This window comes from Ovis aries, chromosome 11, assembly GCF_016772045.2.
Source record: "Ovis aries strain OAR_USU_Benz2616 breed Rambouillet chromosome 11, ARS-UI_Ramb_v3.0, whole genome shotgun sequence".
In the NCBI taxonomy this organism is placed as follows: Eukaryota; Metazoa; Chordata; class Mammalia; order Artiodactyla; family Bovidae; genus Ovis; species Ovis aries.
The window spans coordinates 47908574-47923002 of record NC_056064.1 but is presented as its reverse complement, the minus strand read 5'-3'; the positions used below and the strand labels follow the sequence as shown (position 1 = coordinate 47923002).

At 51.3% G+C, this 14429-nt stretch overlaps 1 protein-coding gene across 1 annotated transcript in view; it reads left to right on the top strand.

Moving 5' to 3' along the window:
- Nucleotides 1–14429, top strand: part of SCN4A (sodium voltage-gated channel alpha subunit 4) — a 52265-nt gene that overhangs the window by 158 nt on the left and 37678 nt on the right. The gene's annotated exons all lie outside the window — the stretch shown is intronic.

Here is a 14429-nt window from a genome sequence, read left to right as displayed (position 1 = left end):
GGCTCTGAGGAAGTCACCGCTTTGCTCCAGGCACCACTGTCCTCCTGCCCACGCCGGGCCCCGCTCCGCGGACACCCTGCCCGAGCTCCTTGTGCCACGACCCCGGCCGGATCCCTGTGCTTGCCTCTCCCTGCCCAGTCGGCCTGTGCCCCTGTCTGGCTGGCCAGCCCTGCCCTCAGCCAGGGTCGTCGTCCTGATCACAGACGGCCCAGGGGCTAAGGCTCGGCTCCAGACGGGGTGACCCAAGGGACAGAGATGGGACTGAGTTTCTCAGGGGAGGAGGGTGGAGGGCCCAGAGCAGTGACTCGGCTCGGCCTGACCGCAGTGGCCCAGAAGGCAGGGCTGGCGGCGGGGAGGAGAGCGGGAGGCCGGCTGGGGGGTGGCGGCGGCTCCTTTGCTCTGCTGGAGCAGGAATCTGCGAGATGCCAGCAGAGGACACATCTCGGGCTGAGAGGCCGGCTGGGCTCTGCCCACTGCCCCTGCCTCTCCCTGCCGCGGGGCACACTTGGGCTCCTCTCCTGGAGAAACCAAGGGGGAGGTGGGCAGAGGAGCAGCTCCTCTTAGTGAAGGGGGTGTGGGGACAGGGAGCCAGAGAGTCCAGGGTGAGGGGCATCCCACATGGGGCCGCCGCACTGAAGGGTCTCTGCGGGACTCAGAAGGAGACTGGGGCTGGGGTCAGTGGGCTGGAGTGAAGGGGCAGGGGTGCGTCACCAGGGCAGAGCACAGACACCCCTCCCCCCTTCGCTGACAGAGCTGGGCACCCAGGACCCTAGGAGGGAGCGTGGGCAGGGGCTGGCCAAGAAGGCCTGATGGTCTGAGCAGAGATGAGAGAAGGTGTTTTTGGAAGCTCATGGAGCTGAAGGGAGGTGTGTTTTGTGTGTGTTGGAGGAGTTTGTTCAAAAGGTCGAAGATGCCACATCTAGAAGGCCTGGGGAGGGGGGTGGGACGGGAGGCTTCCAAGAATGTACTGGTAGGGGCAGGGGGCCCTGAGCCCCTTCCCACTCCGCCCCGTCAAGTACTGTGTCCCACTGCCCCTCACCCTGCTCAGGGCATGGGGTCAGGGCAGGGGGCCAGGTCCTGATGAGAGCTTGTGACACCCCGCTGTGGGGAGATGGCTTTCCAGGTGGAGACTAGACAGGTCCGCCTCCGACTTATACTGTCTGCTGCAGGCGTCTGCCCCAGAGCCCAGGAAGGCTAGAGCCCAGGGGAGCCTTGACATGATGTAATTGTCGCTCTCTCTTGTCCGCCTCTTTGCGACCACATGGACTGTAGCCCACCAGGTTCCTCTGTCCATGGGATTCTCCAGGCAAGAATACTAGAGTAGGTTGTGATGCTTTCCTCCAGGGGATCCCCCAACCCAGGGATCAAACCTGCGTCTCCTGTATCTCCTGCACTGCAGGCAGGTACCTTACCGCTGAGCCACCTGGGAAGGCTTGAAGGCCATTTAATTCGGCCCCTAAAGATGCGCCAGGTCGGGGAGGGCAGCGAGAGACCAGTTTCCGTGTCTGTCTAGTCTGGTGAGGGGAGGAGGCTGACAGAAGTTAGGGCAGAACAAGAGGTGAGCGTTGTTGTCACTTGTCTAGGGCGGCAGTGACTGAACCCAGGTGTGCAGAGCTGGGGTTGGGGGCAGGTGTCAGAGGGCTGCTTCTCCCAGAACCCTCCAGCTTTTTCCAGGGTCATAGCTAGTCCCCTGCTCGTGGCCAGTGGTGTGGATGATTATACACACTGCACCAGGATTTGGAGCCACGTTCCCTGTGTGGGGTGATGCAGGGGCCCAGACATAGCCCAAGGCCCACTCCATCTTCATGCCTGGCAGCTCTCAGGGGATGGGAGGGGTTTGGGGAAGGTACTTAAGGGTCCTTCCTAGGTGGTCCCATCCCTGCCTGGCTTCCTTGTCATTCTTGCATCGGGACCTGCTTAGGGTGGAGGCTCAGGACTCAGGGTCGCCTCCAGCTCTAGACTGGCCTGAGTGTCAAAGTCTGCCCAGCCGGCTTCCCTGCCCTGACCCACCCAGGCCCAAGGGTAGGGGAGCCCTGAAGCTCATGCTGAAGGCATTGAACTCCTGGCCAGATGCTGGAGGTGGTCCTGACAAAGTCCCTGCCTTTGGGGGCAACTCTGTCCACCAGAACAGAGAAAAGCATGGGTGATGGCAGGAAAGGGTGGGTTTAGAGAAGGCTCCCAGGGGAGGCAAGGCAGAGAGGAGAGAAGGGATTGGACCCTCCAGACCAGTGGGAAGTCTCACTCTCTCCAGGTGATAGGAGAGATGCCTAGAGGGAAAGATCTGAGCCCAGGGGCCTTGGCGAGCAGGTAGAGAGAAGGCGGGGGCAGGAGGAGGGAGCGTCAGCAGCCCCAGTCCACATGACACAGACCTCTGTCCCTCGAGTCCTCTTAGAGGGAAGGCTCAGGTTCAGAGGGCCCTGTCACTTACCTGGGGCACAAGGCTTGTGAGGGGCCACGGCCCCTACTCCCTGGGGCAGAGCTCGCCCCCGAGACCCTGGGGGCAGTGGGTCCCCGGTTGCATCCCTAGGGGTCCCCAACTCTGCAGTGGCAGGAACAGGCCCAGACTCCCCACGGCTCCACTGGAAGGTGCTCGTGGGGCTGGGGAATCCCAGGGTCTCTCCGCCTCCGCCACCCCAGCCCCAGGCCTTTCATGTGCTCTGGCCCCCATTCTGCCTCGTCAGCACAGCTATTTTTATTCCCTACAGTTTTCAGTCAACAGCCCTTGTGTGTGTGTGGCGGGAGGGGCGGCAGGGCATGGGACAGCCAGGGGAGTGGGAGGGGCTCGAGGAGCCCACTGGGCAGTGGGGATGGCAGGGGAGCCATGGTGCCCCTCAAAGGGCAGGCTACCCCCGGCCCCCCGCAGGCCTCCCTGCCCTCTGCTGGGAGGCCTAGCAGAAATGTTCAGTGCAAAACCCACAAGAGTCACCAGACCCCACTCTGTTTTTGAACTGGTTTGTGAAACCAGGTGCCAGCCCCTCCTCCACCCCCATAGGTGCTAGAAGGTCATGGCCCAGTTTAGACACTGACCGGGGTGATGATATACCTTAGTGGTTCAGAGCCAGGGTCTCTTCCGAGAGCCCCAGGGGTCAGGTTTCCAGCCCCAATTTACTACATAAATAACACCTGGCAACTTCCTTATCCTCTCTGTGCCTCCGTTTCCTCATCTGCCAAATGGAATAATAACAATAGGATCATGTCAGGATTACATGAGCTCATTGCATGTGAAACACCCAGCATAGTGCTTGGCAAGTACATAAGTGTTAACCAGGAATTCATTATTACGCTTGTTATCAGGTTATGACTCTGAAATAAATGTCTCCTTGTTGGGGGGTTGGGAGTCACAGAAGGGGAGAAGAAGTTACAAGTTGGGGTGCCTGGTAGGAAGCATTAGACCCTGTCCAGCTCTGGGTATCCTACATACCTGGGAGGAGGTGGGTTTTTTCCTACCAAGAGATGCTTTTATTATACTGACAGCAGAGCTCCCCTTATGAGAGTGTGTGGTTTACAGGTATTGCCTCAAGCTCTGTGAAAGTAAAGGACAAAGCCGAGCTTGCCCCTACCCCAGCCTCCCCCTACCCCAGGCTCAGAGTTCAGTAAGAGCTGCAGGTGAGTCTTATCTTTTTTGAGGCTTGTTAAGTTCTTGATTGGCCTAATTTGGGAGAAGGATCTTCCACAGGGTCACTGGTGAGAAAACATCCCTGGAGCAGTTTCTGGGGTTGAACCAAATTCTCTGAGTGGCAAAGCCATGCTGCTGAAGGGGCGGGATGCCGCTTGGGGGTTTAGGTTATAGGCTCAGGTTCTGTGGGCCACTCTTCCTAATGCTCCTTGTCCAATTCCCTGAGCCTGGCAGGGACCTAGAGCCCAAGTATGGGGTGAAAGGGGTCAAAGCCTATGCTATCCAGATGGTTAGGGGTTGATGGAGGGAAGCGGGGCCAGATAGGCCCTGGAACTCTCCAGGCTCAGAATCAGTTTCGAACCGTCCTCTTCTCATCCTCTGGGTAGACCTAAGGCAGGAAAAAGGCCTGGCAGCCATAGTCTGGGAGTGGGGAGAGTGCGTGGCAGAGAGAACAGAGGCCAGCAGCTCCAGGGGCTGACCTAGGTGGGAGCCCGCAGGGTGAGGGGAGGCAGCCCTGTGTGCAGGGGTGAGTCTGCCTGAGGATGGGCAAGGTGGCTCTGGATGTGTGTGTAGACGAGGCTGTGCACACACAATTTGGAGGGGGACCGACCATGGAGCCCCCATCACCATGCTTGGGGGCACCTTTGAGAGAGCTAGCGGAGGGCAGGAAGCCTCAGGCCTGGGTGGAACTAATTAGCCTTCCCACCCCTTGGAGCAGCTGGGAAATGACTCATAGAAGCAACGAGTGAGTGAGCGAGTGTGTGTGTGTGTTTGGTGTGTGTTTGTGTAGGAGCAGGCTGGCTGCTGAGGAAGTTGGGAGGGTATTTTACAGTTGATTGGTGCAAATGAAAAACCAGACCTCGACAAAGGCTCTTTACCAAATTACAGGTGGGGGCCCTTAATCCCCACCACTCCCAACCCCCAACTCGAGGCCCCAGGAAGCCTGAGCCTGGGGCCTGCCAGGGCTTGCCAGATGCCCACCCCAGCCCACGCCTTTCAGGGGCTTGGCCCAAGGACTGGTCTGTCCTTTGAAGAGGACAGACAGGTGAGGATCAGGCCAGCCCAGGGGGAAGCTGGATGGGACTGCAACCTGGGCGTGCCCCGGGCTGGGGGAGGGCAGCCAGGCCGAGCACCATCCCTCACTGGGAGTGCCAGAGGGAGGCTGTGTTTGTAGTAGCAGGCACGTGGATTTGGCCCCTCCGAGAGCCATATTCGAATCCTGGCTGCACCACTTAGTAGCTGGGATGATGAAACAGTGCCTGGCATGCATTTAACACCAAATGAACATACGGATGACTGCTCTCGATCAAGAAATAATTCTCAGTGCTGGATTTCTAATTTTAAAAAAATAGATATACAACAAGCAACAAAGCTTTACTGTCTAGCACAGGGAACTATAGTCAATATCTTGTAAAAACCTATAACGGAAAATAATCTGTGAAATGATAGGTGTATATTATAACTGAATCACCTTGCTGGGTATCTGAAACACTAAGTCAACTACACTTCAATGAAATATACATTTATATATATATATATATATATATATATATATATATATATATAAAGAAAAAAATAATTATTGGGCCTCCAACTCTCAGGCCCTCACATGTCAGGATGACAGGTGAATGCACTGAGGTTTGGGGGTCAGAGGAACCACCCCACTCCCACTCCTAATAGAATCTTCCCCAAGCTGATGCTGATGAGGCCTGGAATTTACACCTTGAGATAAGATCAATTCCTTTGATTTAAGGCTCAGTCTTGGGAGAAGGGGGGCTTCCCTCATATGTAGGAGACCCTGGTTTGATTACCGAGTCGGGAAGATCCGCTGGAGAAGGGATAGGCTACCCACTCCAGTCTTCTTGGGCTTCCCTTGGGACTCAGCTGGTAAAGAACCCGCCTGCAATGCTGGAGCCCTGGGTTGAGAAGGTCCCCTGGAGAAAGGAAAGGCGACCCTCTCCAGAATTTTGCCTGGAGAATTCCATAGACTATAGTTCACGGGGTCACAAAGAGTCAGATACAACTGAACGACTTTCACTTTCACTTCACTTGGGAGGGAAAACCCATTCCTGGGAACCCCATCTCCAGGCAAACAGTAAGTCGAAACGTCACTCTAAATCTTTGTTGTGACAAGACAAAGAACCGAGGAACATACACTCGCGTGACATTTAATAAATGTGGCCACACTATGATCATTCTTTCCCCATAGGCAGGACAAATCATCAGCCTGGTTAAATCAGGTGCCTGAAAAAGAGAGGCTTATTTCAACCCCATGAGCCCCAACTGGAAAGTGTCATCAGCGTTAGCCCACCCCTTGTCCAGGGTAACCCTCCCACTCCCCCACGGTGTGACCATGAGGGTTTCTGGAACTCTCATAGCTCCTAAGTGTCCAGAGGTTTCTGCATTAGGCTCCAGGCTGTCCTCCAAGACCTCTTCGAGCAGATTTCCTCCACAGAGAGTCAGACCAGAGGGGAGGGCTATCTGGAGTGACTTCCTCCAGGCCCCTGGCCTGCCAAGGCTGAGGCCCTAAGTGCTGGCAGAGAAACAACACAGCTACCCCCTTCCCATCCTTACCCCCAGCCTGCCCCAGCTGAGAAAAAAGCTGTGATTTGAGATTTACAACTAGGGGGACGGGAGGAAGGGATCCATTTTGCATTCTTGGTGCTGGGCCACAGCAGAAATGCAGGAATTTGGGAAGTAGGCCACCAGGATGCCCGGTGCTCTTTGGCCAGGACAGAGAAAGTTTGATCTGTTTCCGCCTCCCAGAAAGTCCTGAGTCTGAGCCCTCACTGCAGGTGAAGCTTGAGGACTGGCTGCAGCTCTGGGTAATTTTGCCCTCAATCCAGAGAGAAACAGCCTGAGCCTGGACTGCAGCTTTACTAGAGATGAAGGGCATGCTTGGTTGGCAAGAGAGATGGTGCTGAGCAAGGCCAGCAAGTCATCCACCATCTCTGCATCCTGGGAAATGGGCCCTGAGTGAACGGAAAGGCTGTGAGGGGCAGGTCTCATCCATTCTCAGTCTTCCGGAGGTTTCCCACAGCAACTGTTACCAAGCTGGCAGGGCATGGCTGAGGCTCCTTGGGGGGTTTCAGGCCAATTCAGTGCAGCTAGGTGGTGTGAAGGACCCTCATTGGAAGCTTGGTGTCCCAAGAGAAAAGGTTCTAAAAGCATATAAGTGGCAGGAGGTGGGGATGTCTGTCATGAGTTTTGTTTGGCCAGTAATTTGGGACAATTAGGATCATAGGCACTCAGCTGTGAGGGATTGGTCTTGAACTGAGCGGGGAGAATCAAATTTTTACAAAAGATTGCAGGTTAAGAGGTGCAATGAATGAGAGGCACTTAAGTGGAGGTAGATGGAAAATCCTACACCCAAATTTGGGCTTCCCAGGTGGCTGAGTGGTAAAGAATCCTCCTGCCAATGCAGGAGACGTGGGTTCAATCCCTGGGTTGGGAAGATCCCCTGGAGAAGGAAATTGCAACCCATTCCAGTATTCTTGCCTGGGAAATCGTATGGACAGACGAGCCTGGTGGCCCTACAGTCCATGTGGGTCACAAAAGAGTTGGACATGACTTAGTGACTAAACAACACCACCTGAATTTATATTAACTTTACATCCTGAAACTCTGCTATAATCATTATTAGTTCCAAGAGGGGATTTGTTTGTTTGTTTTTGGTCGATTCTTTTGGGTTTTGTACAAAGATAATCATGTCATCTGTTAAAGACAATTTTATTTCTTCCTTCCTGATCAGTGTAAATTTTGTGTCCTTTTCTTGTCTTATTGCATTAGCTAGAACTTCAGTATGATATTGAAAAGGAGTGGAGAGAGGTGACATCCTTTCTTTGTTCCTAATCTTAATGGGAAAAGTTCCAGTTTCTCACCATTAAGTACTATGTTCACTGTAGGATTTTTTAGGAAAATGTTCTCTATCAGGTTGAGGAAGTTCTCGTCTATTCCTAGTTTGCTGAGCGCTTTTATCGTGAATGGGGGTTGGATTTTGTAAAATTCATTTTCTATATTCATTGATATGACTATAGGATTTTTCTTCAGCCTGTTGATATGACAGATTAACATTAATTGATTTTTGGAACTTTCCTGTGCTAATTTTCTTAGCACAGTGTCTAAGACTCTGTGCTCCCCATGCTGGCAGCCCAGTTCCATCCCTGGTCAAGGAACTAGAACCCACATGCCACAACTTAAAAAAAAAAAAAAAAAAGATCTGGCATTCTGCAACTAAAACCCAGTAGAGCCAAATAAATAAATAATTATAAAAATTAACTGATTTTCTAGTGTGGAATCTGTGCTGCATACCTGGGGTAAATCCCCTTTGGTTGTATAGTCCTTTTTATATGCTGTTGGATTTGATTTGCTAATATTTTGTTGAGCTCCACCTGGATTTAAAAGAGAAAAGTCAGTTGCATAATTACAGGATGGTGAAACTCTGATATGGCCACAGTTCATGATGAAAACTCCAGGGGTGTCTGTAAACTCCCCTTGTAAGTGGGCTGCTGAAAATGTAAATGCCATTTTGGGATGAATGAACACAATGGGTGTCCAGGCCAAGGAGAAAAAGCCTCTCTCTCTGCGGTCAGACTATATCTGGAATTGGGTGTTCCGACCTGGCAGCCCCACAGAGAGAGACAATGCAGGGCTGGACCCGCTCCAGAGAAGAGCTGCCTCGCCCTCCAGTGTCCTCCCCGCCCGGGGACAGCTGGCCCTCGCCTGGCTCCCTGACTCGGGACCCTTCTTTCACACCCCTTGCCTCTAGGTTCCCAAGACTTTAACCCCGACTTCCGCCCAAACTTCCGTTTTGACGCAGTTTCCGACGGAGCTTCTCACTTCCTAACTGAGTTCTGGTGCCCAGGGAACAGGGTTTTAGTCTTGGCTGAGCCTTTCATTTATCATTCTCTAAAATTATCTTATTTGCTTCCTTATTTATTATCTGCCTTCTCCCTCGGGAATGCAAGCTCAGTGAGGACCGGGACTTCGCCACTCCTGTATCCCTGGTTCCCCAAATAGAGCCCCGCATAGCGTGGATGCTCAGGAAATGTTTGTTAAAGGAATAAATGTGTGGTCTGGGAAGTAGGGAGTTACTGCTCCGTTCAAGGCCTCAGTTTCCCCATCTGCAGAATGAGGGAGTTGGACTCCATGTCTCTGGTCCTTGCAAATCTAACATTCTTAAATTCGGGGGGGGGGGGGGGGGGGCACTTCCTGATGGTCCAGTGGCTAAGACTCCACACTCCCAATGCAGGGGACACAGGTTCGATACCTGGTCAGGGAACTAGATCCCACATGTTGCAACTAAAGCAGCAACAAAGATCAGAGACGGCGAGTGCTGCAACTAAGACCTGGCACAGCCAAAAAAAAAAAAATTTTTTTTTTCCATGAGAAGAGGTTCCCCCAGGCCCTCAAACACCACATTTCTGAGATGGAGGCCAGAGACTGGCTGGCGGAAGGAGGGTTTGAGCTGTCACATGGCTCCCTTTACTCCAGGCTGGATTTGAGGGGCCATGTGGCGATCTGCCTGCAAGACACCCAACCCACTGACATGGGACATTATCAGTACTTGTCCCTGCCAGAAAGTCGCTGTGTGTATACCCCAGATGTCTTTTCATTCTCCGCTGGTGCCACTGCAAATAGCCCAGCTTGTCATTCTATTCTAGACACACTATTAGGGTGAGCAGGGGGCACATACCCACTGGCCAATGTAAGCAACCCAGCACCCCTGGGAGGGGCTTTCCAAACCAGGGGGATGAAGTCCAGACTCCCAGATGTGGTCTTTGAGGCCCTGGCCTAGCTGCCCAGCCCACTTCCCCAAAGCCCATAAACAGGGATTCCCTGGTGGCTCAATGGTAAAGAATCCCCCAGTCAATGCAGGAGACATGGGTTCAATCCCTGCTCCAGGAAGATCCCACATGCCACAAGGCAACTAAGCCCATGTTCCCACAACTACTGAACCTATGCTCTAGAGCCCAGGAGCCGCGGCTACTGAGTCCATGTGCGGCAACTACTGAGCCCACGTTCCACAACAAGAGATGCCACTGCAATGAGAAGCCTGCTCGCTGTAGCTAGAGAGTAGGCCCCACTCAGCCACGGCTAGAGGAAAGCCCACACAGCAACAAAGACCCAGTGCAAACAGGAATAAATGATCTTTTAAAAAAGCCCATACGGATTCCAAGCCTTCCAAAGACTGACACAGCGCAGCTCCCTAGGTCCGGCTTCTGCATTTCCTCTGGCTATCCCTTCTCCCTGGAGTGTCCTTCCCTTTCACTTCCCTGCGCCCATAACTTCCTCATCCTTTGTGACTCAACTGAAAAGGCACTTCTTTCCTTTCCCTGGTCTGGAAGTCACCACTCCAGCCACCCGAACTCCCGTAGCATAATCCACTCCCTTCTTTATTTATTTATCTTTATTGGAATATAATTGCTTTATAATGTTGTGTTAGTTTCTGCTCCCTTCTTTAGGGCGAACATCTCTGTCTCCTCGTATCAGAGCTTCTGTGACCATCTCCCCAGCTATCAATTCTTGGAAGGCAGGATGCATAGCTGGTGCATCTTTGTGTCCTACTCAGGGCTAGCTCAGCTTCTGACTTATGAACAGAATGAATGGATGGCTGGGTGGGTGGATGGATGGATGGATGGCTGGGTGGATGGATGGATGAAACCTTTCAGAATCCATCTTATTCTCAGAAAGATCTATATCCAAGGCCTCATCCACACACTGAGTATCTGTGAAGTGCCCAGGCCTGGGACCAGCCGTGGTGATCTGGACAGACAGAGTTCCTGCTCTCTCGGCATTTTGGTCTGGTGAAGGAGATAGACAAATAAATTAGGCCAATAAACAAGTGATTATGAGTTATGATAAATAATGTCAAGGAAAATACACCATCATGGAAAGTACAAGGGGCTTGGACAGAGAGATGAGGAGGAGAAATCCTCTTGGAGAAGGGACATTAGAGGCTTGATGGGAAAGTAAGCAGGAAAAGCCATGTGAAGAGATAGGAGACAAGAGCTCCAGAGAGAGCAAAGATCCAAAGGCAGACTTGAGTTCAGTGGTCAAGAAGCTGGAAGGAGGCCGGAAGGACTGAGGCAGAGTGGGCAGGGAGAACAGATCAGCAGACAAAGGTGAAGAGGTATAGATAGGGGCTGGATCACCAGGGCCTTGGAGACCACCAAAAGAAGTTTAGGTTTTATTCTAAGCACAATAGGCCATTACTGGAGAAATTTAAGCAGGAGAAACAATATGATTAGTTTCTTATTTTTAAAACAGTACCCGCTGGGACCTCCCCGGTGGTCCACTGGCTAAGATCCTATGTTCTCAAGGAAGGGGGCCCAGATTTGATTCCTGGTCAGGGAGCTAGATCCTACAGGCCACAACTAATGATCCTGCCACAACGAAGGTAGAAGATCCTGCATGCCACAACTAAGACCTGGCACACATAAATAAATAAAATATATTTTTAAATGTTTGCATAAACCAGCACCCGCTGCTTTACTAGACTGGTTTGGAGAGGGCAGGGGCAAAAGCAGGCAGCTATTGCAAGAAAATGTTGTGATATGGACCAGGGTGGGTAGGGGAAAACAGAGGTTATCGGAATTTTGGAGCTGTTATTAATAGAACTTTGGACAGGCTGAATATAGAGATGAGGGAGAAGAAGAATTCACAAAGACATCTCAGCTTTTGATTTGAGCAAATTTGGGGCTTGGATGGATGGTGGTACCATCTCCTGGGTTGAGGAAGAGGGTGAAAAAGACAGTGATCTTGAGGAACCTAACCTTGAGGTTGATATCAGAAATGTGGGCGGTCTTGGGTGGACTGTATCCTCAAGCTTAATAGTTGATTGTAACCCCTTTTGGGAGTGAAACCTGTTCTCCATAGTGGCTGTACCAGTTTACATTCCCACCAACAGTGTAGTAGGGTGTCTTTTTCTCCTCACCCTCTCCAGAATTAATTCTCTAGACTCTTTAGCAATGTTGAATCCTTTTTCATGTGCATTCTGGTCATCTGTATATCTTCTTTGGAGAAATGTCTATTTAGATCTTCGGCCCATTTTTTAATTGGATTATCTGTTTGTTTGTTTTGAGAATATATTTCTGTTATCTTTTGATTTTATATTGGAATATAGTTGATTTGGGGCTTCCCTGATAGTTCAGTGGTAAAGAATCCGCCTGCCAATACAGGAGATGAGGGTTCGATCCCTGGGTCAGAGGATCTGCTGGAGAAGGAAATGGCACCCCACTCCAGTACTCTTGCCTGGGAAATCCCATGGACAGAGGAGCCTGGCAAGCTACAGTCCATGGAGTTGCAAAAGTGTCAGACAGGACTTTGGGATTAAACAACAACAGCATACTTGATTTACAATATTATGTTAGTTTCAGGTATACAGCAAAGTGATTCAGTTATACATATACATGTATCTCTTCTTTTTCAAATTCTTTTCCCGTTAGGTTGTTACCTATTATTGAGCAGAGTCCCCTGTGCTAAAAGCAGGTCAGTGGGCAAATGTTTCATTCCAGATGCTATTGGCTGCATGCCTATTACTATCCACATAGTGGGGTCTAGGAGCCAGTTGGGTATTTCAGTCTAGAGTTCAGAGGAGAGAGTTGCCATACTCCTATAACACTACCTACAGTCATAGGAATGATGCCATCCAGACCCAGACAGAGCCCTGGGGCGAGGAAGAGGGACAAACACAAAGGACATTGAGAAGGAACAGCCAGAGAGGCAGGAAGTAAAGCATGCGTGAGCTGTCATGGAGGCTGGGTGGGTAGAGCCTGCCCAGAAGCGGGCCACGGCCAACTGGGTTGAATGTTTCTAAGAGGTTGAGGGAGGTGAAGACAGAAACGTGTGCAGCAGGCTTGGCAGCATCGAGACTGCTAGTGACTTGACAAAAGCCACTTCCGTGGAGCGGGGGAGGTGACACACGCCAGGTTGGAGTGGGTTGGAGAGGGAATAAAAGGTAAGGAAGTAAAGACAGCTGGTGTAGACACTTTCCTAGCAGTCTGTCCATGAAGAGAGGCAGAAAAATAGAGCGAGAGTGAAGGGAGGTGAGAATTCCGTACTCCTAATGCAGGGGACCTGGGTTCCATCCCTGGTCAGGGAATTAGATCCCACATGCCATGACTCTAAGATCCTGCATGCCACAACTAAAAAAAAAAAAAAAAATCCATCTGCCGCAACGAAGATCGAAGATCCTTGTGCCTCAGCTAAGATCTGGTACAGCCAGATAAATCAATAAAAATAAAATATCTCTTTAAAAAGAAGGAAGGGAGGCGTGGAGGCAGGAGGGTGCTTTTTGTCACCACTACCATTATTTTGAAGATGGGAAGGCCTGGTCACTGAGAGGGAGGGGCTGGTGGTGGGAGAAAGAGACGATACATAGAGAAGGAGGTCCTTGGGAAGGCAAGTGGAGTGAGGGGCCCAAGCCGAAGTGGAAGTCCTGGTCTTGCTTCTTCTGTTGGTAGGATGGAGGAGGAAGGGGCGGGCAGTGAGGCTAGGTCCATTGGTTTGACTGAGTGTGATGGATCCCATGTGTGAAGACAGAGACTAAGTCATCAGCTGGGAGCACTGTGGGGAGGATGGAGAGGGGATAGTTGGAGGAAAGAAGAGAAAGCACGAAATAGTTCTCAAAAAGAAGAAAAGTGAGACTCACAGGGAAACCTATCCTTAGAGGGTGGCACTCAGGGAAAACCTGGAGCTTATAATCACAAAGGCAATGTGAACCCAGCCAGGTCCTGCCTTGGCAGCAGTAGCACCCAGCAGCTCAGGGCCCTGACTCAGGCAGAGCATAGCTGGGCTACCAGGTAGATGAAGGTTGCCCCTGGTGAGGGGTGGAAAGAGAGAGAAGGCTATGCTTAAGGGTATTTTCTTTTCTTTTCTTTCTTTTTTTAAAAAAACTGGACTGCCAGGGAAGCCCCCTAAGGGAATATTTTTTACTATTGTAGTGTAAGCATTCTATTGCTGTTCAGTTGCTAAGTCGTGTCCGACTCTTTGCAACCCCATGGACTGCAGTGCACCAGGCTTCCCTGTCCTTCACTATATCCCAGTTTGCTCAAACTCATGTCCACTGAGGCAATGATGGAGAAGGCAATGGCAACCCACTCCAGTACTCTTGCCTGGGAAGTCCCATGGATGGAGGAGCCTGGTAGGCTGCAGTCCATGAGGTCTCAAAGAGTCGGACGCGCCTGAGCGACTTCACTTTCACTTTTCATTTTCATGCATTGGAGAAGGAAATGGCAACCCACTCCAGTGTTCTTGCCTGGACAATCCCAGGGACGGGGGAGCCTCGTGGGCTGCCGTCTATGGGGTCGCACAGAGTCGGACACGACTGAAGCGACTTAGCAGAGGCAATGACGGCATCCAACCATCTTGTCCTCTGTTGCCCCCTTCTCCTCCTGCCCTCAATCTTTTCCAGTGAGTCAGCTCTTCACATCAGGTAGCCAAAGTATTTGAGTTTCAGCTTCAGCATCAGTTCTTCCAATGCATATTCAGGGTTGATTTCCTTTAGGATTGACTGGTTTGATCTCCTTGCCATCCAAGGGACTCTCAAAAGTCTTCTCTAAAGCCACAATTCAAAAGCATTTTATTATAGAGGATAATAACGGGTAAAAATGAAGAGCCAGATGAAAAGGTACACAGGGAGAAGTCTGGAAGGATTCCAAGCATAGAATCTTTGGTCTCCCAACAGTATTTTCATGGGGGGATTATGATGGCTCTTGTAACTGAGGCTGGAAGAGGAGGGAGGTGAAGTCTGAGGGGCTGATGGAGAGGGAGAAATCTCAGGGTCAAGGGCAGAAGACAAGGAGAAGCTCAA